Below are 13,019 nucleotides of genomic sequence, written 5' to 3' on the forward strand. Positions count from 1 at the left end.
GTAACGAGTAAAGTAATGCAATCTTTTTTATTTTAGACACTATTATATGAGTTATTTTTGTAAAATAAGTAACGCGTTGCTTTTGTACACCTCTCCATTCCCCGTATTGTGATAAATCAGGAGTAAAAGAGTGCAAACTTCTTGAAGGGGCATTATGGGCATTGTAGTTCTAGAGAGTGGGAGGTTTACTAGAGATATTCAGTGAAGTTGTAGAATGTGTGTGCATGATGGTATTGTAGTTCTAGAGAGTATGAGCCATGCTTATCAGCGAAGGGCAGAGAATTTATGTTTTAAAAATGGCAAAATATTGCTGGTAAAGGAATGTAAATCTGAACGCTTCAGTGGAATCGAGTTGTACTCATCATCTGCAGCTGTGGATTTTTTTTGTGCACTGAAGCTTAAATGAGCAGCCATCATAAACTTTGCCATTGTCATGACAATCACAGCAAGTGAAGAGAAATGTGTTCTCAAAAGGCAACATTTTGTCAAAAATGTAACATTCGGGTAAGTGATACTTTGATTCTCACAGCTGATTCAAGTAGGCTGCATTTAAAAGTAAACACACATTTTCGTGGTATAATATAGCAAAGTCATAAGCCAGAGAAGTCTTCCCGTGGCCACGACATGATTATACAGATACATACAACTTGGAATGATCGCTGCCTGTTTGTGCATCCGAATTTCTTTGTTTTAAAGCTGCCCGTAACTACTTCTCTATAAGACTAGTCTTCCACTAGCCATGGCATGATATACAGGGTGAAATTCTCGCTCAATTCACTGACATATGCAGCTGAACTGCTCCGTGATACAGCTCCCCTTAACTAGGAGAATGAGATGAGAAAAACTGACTCTGGATCAGCAGTTGCGAGCAACGTATGGTTTGTGTACGCAGACAAAATGTCTTAATTTCTTAAAATATCCAGAATTTTTGTTCTATAATAAACAAGAAATTTGATTCATGAAACATAAAGTTTGAAGACATTTTGGTAGCAATAAAAACTATTCCATTCAAGTTGTATCAACATGCGCATTTGCAGTTGTATACAATCAACCAGTGGCGTCTGAACGCACCATGGATCAGCTCAAAACAAGTGTGCACTGAGATGACTTAAGTGAAAAATATTAATTTATTCATCAGACTAATTCCTTGAACATGTTAGGTTGGCATTCCCCACTGAATATAATCCTGACTTCTGAAAAACATCTCAAGTTGACTGGCATTGTCGATGGGCACCACATATGATGACATATATGATGCAGGTTCAAGTGTTGGACTTTGCTGCTTTAGGTAAGACAGTGGTTATTCTTCATTATTAAAGTTGGCTGCCATGTCAATGGAAAAACAAATCATGCATATTCCAGTTATTGAGTCTTTATTATAAATATGATGTAATTTATTTGACTACCACACCTGGAGTCGCAAGTTCGAATCCAGGGCGTGCTGAGTGACTCCATTCAGGCTTTCTAACCAACCAATTGGCTGGTTGCTAGGGTGGGTAGAGTCACATTGGGTTAACCTCCTCGTGGTCACTATAATGTGGTTCTCGCTCTCGGTGGGCACGTGGTGAGTTGTGTGTGGATGTCGTGGAGAATAGCGTGAGCCTCCACAAGCGCAATGTCTCCAAGGTAACGTGCTCAAAAAGCCACATGATAAGATGTGTGGATTGACGGTCTCAGACGCAGAGGCATCTGAGATACATCCTCCTCCACCCGGATTGAGGCAAGTCACTACGCCACCACGAGGACTCAGAGCGCACTGGGAATTGGGCACTCCAAATTGGGGAGAAAATTTGAAAAAATATATATATGACGTGAAGACCTACTGATTGTAGACTTTCTAAATATCTGTTTGTTTAGTGTGTTGTTTTGACATGAGTATTGTACAGTAGCTAGCATGACCTGTAATGTCTCTACATATCTCTTGTATTTGTATTGAATGTACAGCAGAAGAAAGAGTGGTGGTGAAGTAACACAAAAGTCACGTAACACTTTACTTTCCATAAAAAGTAACTTTTTATACAGTAACGCAATATTCTAACGAGTTACTTTTAAAAGTAATGTTACCCAACACTGCCCATCACTGAGTGAGAACGTGTTTAAAATTAATAGCACCCATTAAATATAGTATTCCAGTTAAAACTGCCATTTCCCCAGTGTGCATGCAGCAGTTAAAAAGTATTACCTTGCATTTCTGTTGTGCTCATGCCCATGTTCATGTCCTATTAGAAAGCTTAATGGCACAAAGTTTGAAAATACTGCACCTCACAAACAATAGAGGATAAAGTCCTAAAGCACAATAGATAAAACCCACTGCTGGGTGTAGGATCACTGAGATCCACTTCAACTCTATGAGGCGAACAGATCTGTTTTTAATTAACAGCTCGTCTACGATGTGGGCTTGCCCATTAGACTTACAGTCCCAGGGGCAAAATAAAATCTCTTCACAAAAAGTGTCTTGCATGAAGCTGAGGGGGAAAAAATCTAAAGCCTGTAACCGCAAAAGGACACAATGACCATTATGCTTGAAGTTTCTAACTGCCATCAGTGATTATAAGAGTTTTTCATTAGCTTGCCTCTCTTCACCCTCCAAGCTCCCCTCCATTTCTTTGCTGTATTATCAACCCTTAAAGTCTTTTATCTGACTCAGTTCATCTAGCACCGGTGGGGTGTCTTTGTTCCTCCCTTCACTGGGCTTCACAGGTCCAAACCTGCCTAATTCTAATGAGTCCTTCGATCCCAATCAAGAGTTTGTCTGAATCTCCTCTTCCATCTCTGTGCCAAACTCTCCCTCTCTTTCTTCCTATCTGATCCTCCTCCACCCCAACTCCAAATATTTGATGAGGAGATAAAACCAGCTCCAGTGTGTCTGCTCATCACTTAGTTACAAATGAAGATGGCACTGTCTATGCAAAAAAAGGTGAAAGTTTCTTTTGGTGAACTTGCTTCTTTTGACACCTAATACAAGCCTGATGAAGAATTGCACTAGGTGTGATGCACTGTTTCAGACACTTCTGCAATACACTGATGTCATTAAATGTTGAGAAATTAGTATTGTGCGTGTGATTATACATGCTGCTTTGCACTTTCGGGGCAAAGCTATGTAATTCAGCGCCACAAGATTTTAAATTCACCTGGATTTTGTTGCTCTAAAAAAACTGTTGTAACTACTTCATGTCTTTTTAAAAGAGAACGTAGTCGTCTATTTCATTGGAAGAAAACTGACTGGAAAAAAATAATTGTTTGTGTTCACATAAAAAGTGTATAAACCATAAAAATACCACAATGCATAAATGGTAGGCAGTGGTTAATATTTGAATGCTGCCATTGTAATTTCATCTTTGTATTCATCAGGGGAGTTACGGTACGTTGTTGAATTGAATGAATCATAACAGTGTTAATAGTCATGTTTAAGTGCTATCCCTCCAACAGAAAGATTGTACAAAAGAGATAAATGTCTAATCAGTGCAAATTATCAGGAATAATCTACATAGATTGTGAAGATAACTGAAAGTGAATGCAAGATTTTGATTCATATAGTGAGATTAAGAAATTGCTTATAATAAAATGATAAATATTTGGAATCTAAGGGATGCGTTGAACTAAGTCATTATAATATCTCATATAGCAAAGCACTTACAAATACACTTACATTTTTTCTGTGTTATTAAAAAACAAATTTACTAATTCACCCTCTTGACAGCTTCCACAATTCCTACAATTTCAGTGTTGTGCCTATAGATATTTACTACCAAATACATGGTTCCATTTTTATTTGTAATTCTTGCAGCCACACATTACAAACATAACTAATGACTGTTATGTTTAGTGGTAGATGAGAGAAGCCAGACGAGGGAGTGGAACAGAACTCAGATCCCATGAGACTCAAATTTCCAAACTATAATGACCACACTGCAGAGACTCTCTCTTAAGCATGCAATATACATTTTCTGCTCTTTCCCTCACTAACCTTCTTCTTTTCTCCACATTTCACTCTTTTCTTTGGCACTGAGAGTGGCCTCTGCCAGTTCTACCACACACAGGAAACTGAGGGCAGTAAACGAAACACTACTGACTATCTGACTATGCTCACACTGTCAGTCAGTATACACCAAGGAGAACGATAAAGAGACACTGAGAAAAAAAGGCAGAAGGCTGGTAAAAAAAAGAGAGAGAAATGCTGCCTATCAAGATGCAAAAACCCAATACACCGAGAAAATAGCAAATGACATAAAAAGAAAACTGCTGTCAAGACAAAATGGGTGAATATTAAAGTGAGAAGGGACAAAAAATAAACTCGACTTGCCCAATTTTTTGCTTGTCTCCTAGTCTGGTAATAAATGTAACCCTTTACCCAGGTACAGTTAATAACAACTAATGGACACATAACACAAATGAGCGATGAGATAAAGTTGTGTCGTGATACAGAAATAGGGTGGTATCTCTGTGTTGACAACGTGCTAAGGCGTTCACCTTATTGACCAGGGAATAGGGCTGTGATACTCATTTATTGCAGGGTTATTAAAGCATCGGCTCAGTGAGGGTACAGATAAAGCTGGTGAAGATGGTCGAGGGATACATATTAAAGGCCCCCATATTGTCTCTCTTCAGCACAGGTGTGTGCGTTGGGAAAGGAAGGATAGATAGATAGTACCTTATCACTCATGAATTTGATGGCAGATCAAACTGTAACCAAGACAGATGATTACAGGACAGAGGGAATACACATTATAAGGAAAAGCTCAATACTTGGACTTCCTTGGACATATTTATCATACATATGTCTAGCGGAGTACATCTGGTCTGAATACGTAGTTAGGGCACAATAAAACCATCAAATTGTGGTATACATAAGCAGTAAGAATAAGTGTTAATTGGATATCATTTAACTGATTAATGTGGGACAGAGAGAGACTGCATTGCCGAACAGACTGATGAAACAAATACAGTCGCCAATATGTGAGTGAGTGTTTAAATGTTTAGGAAATGTGGTGGAAAAGGTGTAGATTTAGATACAAAGAAAGGGTGAGACACTTAGTTGGCTAATAAACATCTTAGACAGTTAAAAGATAAAGATTTAGTAGCAATTATGTTCTCCCTCAATCTCTTGCTCTCTGTCTCATAAATAGACAAAAGCACAAAAACACAAGTGTACACAAACACTCACACACAAACCACAGAGCAGGCATGCAGCTCTGACACTTCCAGGGACCACACATTGACATTGACAAAAATCACACATGGTAGACAACACTAAGCAGGGCTATAAACAATGAACACACACACACACACTGAACCTATAATGCAGTAGTGTAATATGTATATAATATGTGTGTGTGTGTGTGTGTGTGTGTATCATATGTGTGTGTTCCATTTTACAAAAGCAGGCACAACAAACTCCACATTCCATGGTCCCACACATCTTTATATATATATATATATATATATATATATATATATATATATATATATGAAGCCATATTAATGTAACATTTTAATAACATCTTAATAAAACAAAGATCTTCATTTTTATGGCATAATACCTCTTTAAAAAATCTAATTCAATCAGCAATCTTTTTGTTAGTAAGGAGCTGAGATTTGTTTTAAAATGTGTTTTATATTCGGTTGTCACTAAGTGTGGTGTGGCAGAAAAGTGACGACTGGCACACAGTTATTAGGCTTTGATCAGCTATGTGCTGCAAAGTTACATTATGACACCAGTTCAACAAGCCCCTGTGCACTACAGCATCCGCATGTGGCCAACTGTTAGGCCAAATCTTAGTTTACATTTAGGGACTATATCTTTTAGTGGAAGAATTGTGCTTAAAATAATAAAATGAAATAGGCTAATGTTTAAATTAAAATGTGTGTCCTTAATTTTTGTGTAATGCAATAATCGTTTTTATAAAAGCATTAAGGTATGCCATGCTACATTGTCAATGTAGTCATGGTTGAAAGGGTTGCAGGAAGGGTTGCGTCTAAAACTATAATTAACCGTCAATTAACCGTTAAGTGCCACTGTCAAAGCCGGACCGAGACATTTACATTTTTAAAACACTCATTTTATCTTGACATTTCGAGGCACTCCAAAATAAAGTTGTTGAACCTGTCTTAACTATTTTCTTACGTCATAATAAGAAAAGTCTAAATACAGGTGTCTTGTGTAGGCCTAAAGTATTAAAAATTAGGCTACATAATAAATCAACTACTGTAAATATTAAGTATTAAGGCTTACATGTAGCTAGAATAAGGTAAAGAAGTCCTGAAGCTGAACCAAAACGCTCTCTAAAGTCACGGTTTACTAATGGTCTATTACTGTAGAAGGTATGGGCTGTAGAAAACATACCGCGAATTAATGCAGGATTTCATCCATTCTGATGTAAGCTACTCCACAAGGCGAATCCTTAAAATATTACATCTATTGCAAAGTTACAGAGACTAATTAACTTTTTGTTTTTGCCTTTGCTCTTGACTAAAAAAAAATAAAAAATAAAATAAATAAATAAATTCTGTGCTGGCAGTGGGGGCCAATTTGTTCAAGTGAATATTGCATACATTAATGTAACTTTTAAAAGAAACACTGATGGCAGCTATATAGCAAATATACTTTCTCTTGCATTGGCATGATTTTGTGAGTGACTCTTCAGATATTTTACTGAAGTTGTGTAGCCTATGCCTAAATCGAAGTTTGAACTGACAGTGGAAAATAATGCGAGAATATCGCATGTAGCCTAATATAATAACAAATCACGTGCACTCGGTTTGTCTTTTTATTTTATTTTGTTATATACTTCATAGTTCAATGTCCAATAAGAATACAACTGTCTTTTATATTGAGGTTCCATTTGCACTTAATGTGCATTGTTTTTGACAACTGATGGATAGTGATTTAATGACTTAATTCCGAGTTTCTTTTTATTGTCTTTTTATTTATTTATTTATTTATTTATTTATTTATTTTGCTTCAAGTTAAATCTTTTTCAAAATTTTGGTTCACTTCATACATCCATACATTTCATGTAAAAGAGAAATGAACGTGCTCTGCAAGGGAAAATCTCATTCATGTTAAAGGCGTGTGCCATTTCTTATAAGAATAAACTGCAAACTACTTTTATCGAGTAATTTGATAACACTGCGACCAAATGAATCAGACAACCTATTTACATGCAAACATCTCTGAAAGTCCGACGTATTTGATTTCTTTCGTCCCAAGGTTAAAATTAGGTCTGACATAAGAACTGAAATCTCTCGAAACAACCAGATTTAATTCTCGATGTTTTATTCTGAATTATTTTACGTTGCATGTTTCTCTGTGTGTTAGGTTTTACTCCAGAATTGCCGTCTTGATAAAGTTTCTAAATCGGCTATTTCTATAATAAACATAAGATAAATATAATGTAATTTATTGAAATATATCAATATTCTCCGCTCTTTGAATACAGTTATCACAGACCTAATGATTTAAACATGGCCCGCAATGTTTCTCTTTATTACTTCAGTTACTTTTTTTTTTTTTTTTTTTTTTTTTGCAAAAGGCTGTTTCTCCTCATACTTCCTCATATTTTACCCCAATGAACTGAATTAGTAGTTGTTTTACAATTAAAACACAAAACAATAGATTTGTACAAATCATGAATCAAAAGTTCAATATTATCTCTGAACCTGCATTGTCGCATATGTAAATACTATTTTATTGTAAATCCTTAATTCTTAAAACATGAAAAAGAGCAACATAATAATAATAATAATAATAATAATAATAATAATATAGGCATACTAAGTATTGCAATTAAACAACTCAAGGGTGTAATTTTTCCAGGCTTCTGAAGGCATTTAACAGATTAAATAGCATATGTATATTTATAATATCATTGTATTATTATATAAGAAGGCGAACATAACATCACATTTTCGATATCAAGCCTCAGAATCCTCAAACTTTGAACAGTTAAATTAGACTAACACGTAAATAAAGGTAAGAAATGCAGAAACATAGGCTATACACAAGCCCAAACACACACACACACACACACACACACACACACATCAGGGCGATGAGACCGCAGACAAAAGTCAAACTCGTGTAAAGGTAAACTTGAGGCCTAAACTCAGGAAGAAAAACAGGATTTCCCTAAAAACGCCTTAAAAAATTGCGCTATTACTTTGAAATGTTTAAAATATATTTAAAAATGCTTTTATTTTTAAATTACAGAGCATACATATTAAAGACTTTAGAGCTCTTACTCGTGGACGATACACTCGTCTAGCAAAAATGATCTGCTGAATTAAATGGTAACATATTTAGCCGAATATACATATTTATACAAAATTACCTAAAGAAAACATGATCAATTGTTAGATGTCGCAATAATTAGTGTATCATGTTTGAAAATTAATTTACATATACATTTAAATACAATCTTCAGTAATGTAGGGTAGAGTGATTAATTACTATTATTAGTATTATTATTATTATTATAGCAATTATTATTATAGCAATTATTATTCTGGTAATTATCGAAAATGTAAATGCTCAGTTGTGCTCATATAACAGACTCTAGATTACACACTTTAACATCAATCACTGAATAACTACTACAGGTAAATTGCATCACTTTCAGCCAGATTAGTTGCTTATTAAATAAGGAACTTGGCGAAGGTGCTGAATGAGTTTTCAGAAGATTTATCAGTAGTCATATTCCATGTGAAACATGCATGTGCTTCTAAATTGCTTAGTGGGCCTATGATTGTTTTGTTGTATAGCGGATAAGGGACTAAATGTTAAAGGTAGCCTAGCAAAGTATTTGTTATAGATAGGTTATAGATAACTTACTAATAGATATTCAGAGCAGTTCATCTTTTTGAGATGTCAGTAGGAATAAAATAATAACTGTGTACATGAATGCGTATAACACTGGATGAAAGAAGACGAAAGTTCTCTACAGTTGCACTTACTGCTTATGGCGTGTCGGTACCTCGGTTGGCCGTTGAGAGGGCTCTGTCCATTGATTAAAAGTATTGAATCCAGGGCTGGGCTTTCCGCTGCCTTGCGGAGGACTGAAAACGGCTGGTTTCGGTGGGTTCGGTGTTGGACTCTTGGGCTCCGTGCACTGTGCGCTGTGACTGAGCCACTGGAACGGAGAGACTCCGAGCTGACAGGTAGCAGGAAACAGACAGCATGAAGAGTGAGAGGGGTGCTGGGGTGAGAGAGAGAGAGAGAGAGAGAGAGAGAGAGAGAGAGAGAGAGAGAGAGAGAGAGAGAGAGAGAGAGAGAGAGAGAGAGAGAGAGGACAGTTCACGGGATTGATCACAGCACAGAGATCCCAAAAGCAAACGACACAAGTTCCGAGAAGCGACCGACGGCAATCTGTCCGGTAGTACGCAATCTTGCTCACGCTTTACCGCGAGTTTGAGTTACGAGTGTCCGTGGCACAAACCGGGCAGAACTGAAAGCCTCTGCAGCGGGAGCAAAGACAACGCATTAGAAGCTGAAAATGTCCATCTATGTTGCATGCACAAAAAGAGAAATGAAGCAAAAACACACGTCAAATATCGGCTTTGTGCAATGCGGACACAACCTACGGCGGTGTTAAATCTCAAGAGCAACAATGTGAGTGTCACTTTCAATCTCTCCCTTGCGCGGCGCGCGGACTGACGGAGAGGGGGAGCCGTGAGCGGAATGGGAGTGGGAGGAGAGGACTGGAGAACAAACCGACTGGAGAGAAAGTGTGACAGGGAGGGAGGGGCGCCCACGGTAAGTAATTAATTCACTCCATAAGTTATCAATAACGCCATTCCCTTAGGCCTAAATATCTTAGCTTTTTAGTTGGACTTCTTTTAACAGCTATTTTTTTTGTACAGGTGTTGTCTGTGCTGAAATAAATTTTAAAAGCTATATTTTGTTCAATATAAAAACTGCATTAGTATTGAGAAGCTGTTTGAGATAAAAACGCATGCCAGTATGGTTATTTTATTTAGTGCATTTTCACAAATCAAATACATTAAGTCAGTTAAGTCAGTGTCTGTCTTGAGAAGCAAGTTCCGTACAGAAATGATCACTGAACTGCTCGACCCACGTTAAACAGTGATCAAAAAACCTTCAGCTGAGGCTGCTTGGATATCCTGTGGGGGAAACTACACGGGTGGATTTGAGGGTTAATTCTAAAACGCAAAATGGACAAATCTTGTTAGGAAATAATGAAATACACACTCTCAAGTAAACACAAACTAGACTTACTTAAAATGTAATTTGTCTCTGTAGATAGATATGTTTTTTTAAGCGGAATCACCTAATGGCTTGTTTCTAAAAACACATTGGAAGTGACAGACTCGTGTTTGGTGGTCCTGACTGAGACGAGACTCTAAGCACAAATGACACCATCTCCAAGTGTCAACAATAATCATAGATGTAAGCTTAGATGTATGTTGAGGCTGCTCAAGTTGAAGCAAGTTTGCTGGACTGTGAGTCGCTGATGATTTGAGCTGTGGTGTCCAAGAGGAACAGGCAATGCTGGAACACAGGGGTTAAAAAGATCAAATGCGTGGACACGTGAAGCTTAAGTTTTTCAGGGTCTCGCTGTCTTCATTGTTGCTTTAACCTCTTTCAAATCACCATTGATGCTCTCAGTTACGCACTCAACCCGAACAAGCAAAGTAGCAGACTCGAAAACAGTACCAACGCAGTTCCAACAGATCCTTCACAGTCTACACTTAACACTACAGTATAGCCTACACGTTTTTGTTCACAACAGTAGCCTGAGCTTTACTGTCTAGATGTAATTACATTATCGCCAAATAAAGTTGCATAATCTAAAGGTTAAAAAGCATGCAGAAATTCTGAAACCTCTTTGGTCGTTGAACAAAAGTATCTTCGCTTTACCCAAGAGTGCTTGAACGGGAAATCATTAATAACTCAAATGTGTGTGCAGTTGGCCGCTCAGCTGGTTTGAGACCCTCTAGGATGTGTGAGCGAAATTTTGGCTGATTCTCCGGCCTCATTCGTTACTATTGTTAAATAAGATAATGACCACGATGACTATGAAAATGTGATGCAGTGTTGCGTGTCAGTGACAGGTAAAATTACCTGAACTGTGCTGCTAATAGGAACCAGGTATTGCAATTGGTCAATACCCTGTATGTCGAAATCTGAGAGAAAAGAGCGAGCGAGTAAGAGAGTAAGGGAGAGGGTGAATTTTTTATTTGCACAATAAGGTTCAGAGCGCTTGGGTTAATACACAACCTCGATGCAGGTACCTCCTGGTCTGGATGAAACCATAGCAAATATGTTCAGAACTGGTAAGTAGAAGGTTGCCGGTTCGATCCCCACAGCTGCAACCATTGTGTCCTTGAGCAAGGCACTTAACTCCAGGCTGCTCTGGGAGGACTGTCCTTGTAATATGTGCACTGTAAACCGCTTTTTGATAAAAGCGTCTGCCAAATGCAGAAATGTAAACGTGCATGTTCTTAAACGTGTTCCTGTGAGACAGCCATAGACAAATGTAGGGGGGGATGATATGAAATAACACAGGCTGCTTCCTAATACCTGTTGGACTCGTGCAATATTGAATAGGTGAGCGCAATTATTCATTTATTTATGCATAAATAAGTAGCATAGACGTTTGTGGCCACTGACAGAACTGCTTCCGGTCAATTAAGTTTTGCTTGCTTTAGCAAACATGCTTTTTATTTATTTATTTATTTATTTTTTACTTATACAACCAACAAATAATTAAGAAATGATATGTATAGAAATCTTAGAAAGAAAGACCTATTATTGTAGGCTATAATTAATAATAATAATTATTATTATTATTAATAATAATAATAATAATAATAATAATAATAATAATAATAATGACACTATGCTTGTCAGTGCCTCGTTCACTTCTATATGAGAAACGAGATAATTGTATTCTCTATTCTTTAAAATACTTTGACATTTTTTGGGGGGCAAAGAAAGACGCAGGCGACCAAATTATCAACTAGCATATTTGGGTTAAAATGAACGCAAATTATTTGGTCAGGTTATCCTTCATGCCGATTCAATAGATTTTCATGAAGTTACAGGAACTTATGAACCATAAAGCGCAGTGTCTTTCTCAACGAATTGTTTCTGCTGGTGTGCAAAATAAGGTACTTAATCTGTAAATACGTCGCCCGTGAGAAAATGAATATTTCATAGTGCCTGTGCCATTCAATCGTAGATTTTCAGATGAGTAAAATATAAGACAGACTAGCATTAATTAAATAATTAAATAAATGAGATGTCACATGAATGCATGCAGATATATTATGAACGAGTACTCTAGAAAACTGTGTGAAATTACATATGCCCAAGGTTAGATTATTACACCTTGTTATTTGACACCTTGTTATTTGGGGTGTACGAACAATAGAGACTTTATTAAATTTACAGCACAGTATGAATATATAAAAATGTAATCAATTGCAATGCTGCCCTGAAAAAACAATTAACTTTTACTCTTTTACCAATTATAAATGATCATTATAGTATTTGTCAAGGAGAATGTTTCTCTAATTGATGTGAACGTTTTGCATGCTTAGTGACTCGAGCACATTTAAATGATTGAGCTCTGGTTTTAGGAACCTTTCTTGAGCATTCTGACTGTCCCCATAAGCGCTCTCCTTTCCAGTTCTTGCATAACTGGTGATTTAAAATTTGCTGACTAATTAGAGTCAAATCAACAGTCAAGCAGAAAGAGTCAAACCGTTTAAATTAAATTAAAATAAATATGCCAGAGTTTTCAGAAACAAGAAAACAATTCAGGCTGATAAAGTAAATAATTTAAAAGATGCTATTTCATGGAAGCATTGGTAAAACATGACAATAATTGCGCGGCAGTTTAGAACGCGCTGTGCGTGCGGTAAATCTGAACACGTTTGAAGTTTATTAAATGGACCTTTTCAACAGGTTGGATCAAGAGTGTAAATATTCAAGAAGGGGGACGTGGAAGCCCAAACGTAAAAGTTTAAGAATCAGTCATTAATATATCCATATCAAT

At 36.8% G+C, this 13,019-nt stretch overlaps 1 protein-coding gene across 1 annotated transcript in view; it reads right to left on the reverse strand.

Annotated features, from left to right (window-relative positions):
- satb2 (SATB homeobox 2) overlaps positions 1 to 9,280 on the reverse strand; it is a 62,955-nt gene extending 53,675 nt beyond the window's left edge. The window contains exon 1 of the mRNA XM_051709920.1: positions 8,953 to 9,280. The gene's annotated coding sequence lies outside the window, so the exon portion shown is untranslated. The remainder of the gene's footprint in view (positions 1 to 8,952) is intronic.
- Between the last annotated feature and the right edge of the window lie 3,739 nt (positions 9,281 to 13,019).

This window comes from Myxocyprinus asiaticus, chromosome 11 (assembly GCF_019703515.2).
Source record: "Myxocyprinus asiaticus isolate MX2 ecotype Aquarium Trade chromosome 11, UBuf_Myxa_2, whole genome shotgun sequence".
Classification (NCBI taxonomy): Eukaryota; Metazoa; Chordata; class Actinopteri; order Cypriniformes; family Catostomidae; genus Myxocyprinus; species Myxocyprinus asiaticus.